Below are 243 nucleotides of genomic sequence, written 5' to 3' on the forward strand. Positions count from 1 at the left end.
GCCCCAAAATACCCTGCCCACACCCCAAAATACCCTCCCTGTGCCCCAAAATACCTTCCCTGTGCCCCAAAATACCTTCCCTGTGCCCCAAAATACCTTATCTGTGCTCCAAAATACCTTCCCTGTGCCTCAAAATAAACTCCCTGTGCCCCAAAATACCTTCTCTGTACCCCAAAATACTTCCCTGTGCCCCAAAATACCCTCCCTATGCCCCAAAATACCCTCCCTGCGCCCCAGAATACC

Source organism: Antrostomus carolinensis, unplaced genomic scaffold (assembly GCF_000700745.2).
Source record: "Antrostomus carolinensis isolate BGI_N321 unplaced genomic scaffold, ASM70074v2 scaffold26238, whole genome shotgun sequence".
Taxonomy (NCBI): domain Eukaryota; kingdom Metazoa; phylum Chordata; class Aves; order Caprimulgiformes; family Caprimulgidae; genus Antrostomus; species Antrostomus carolinensis.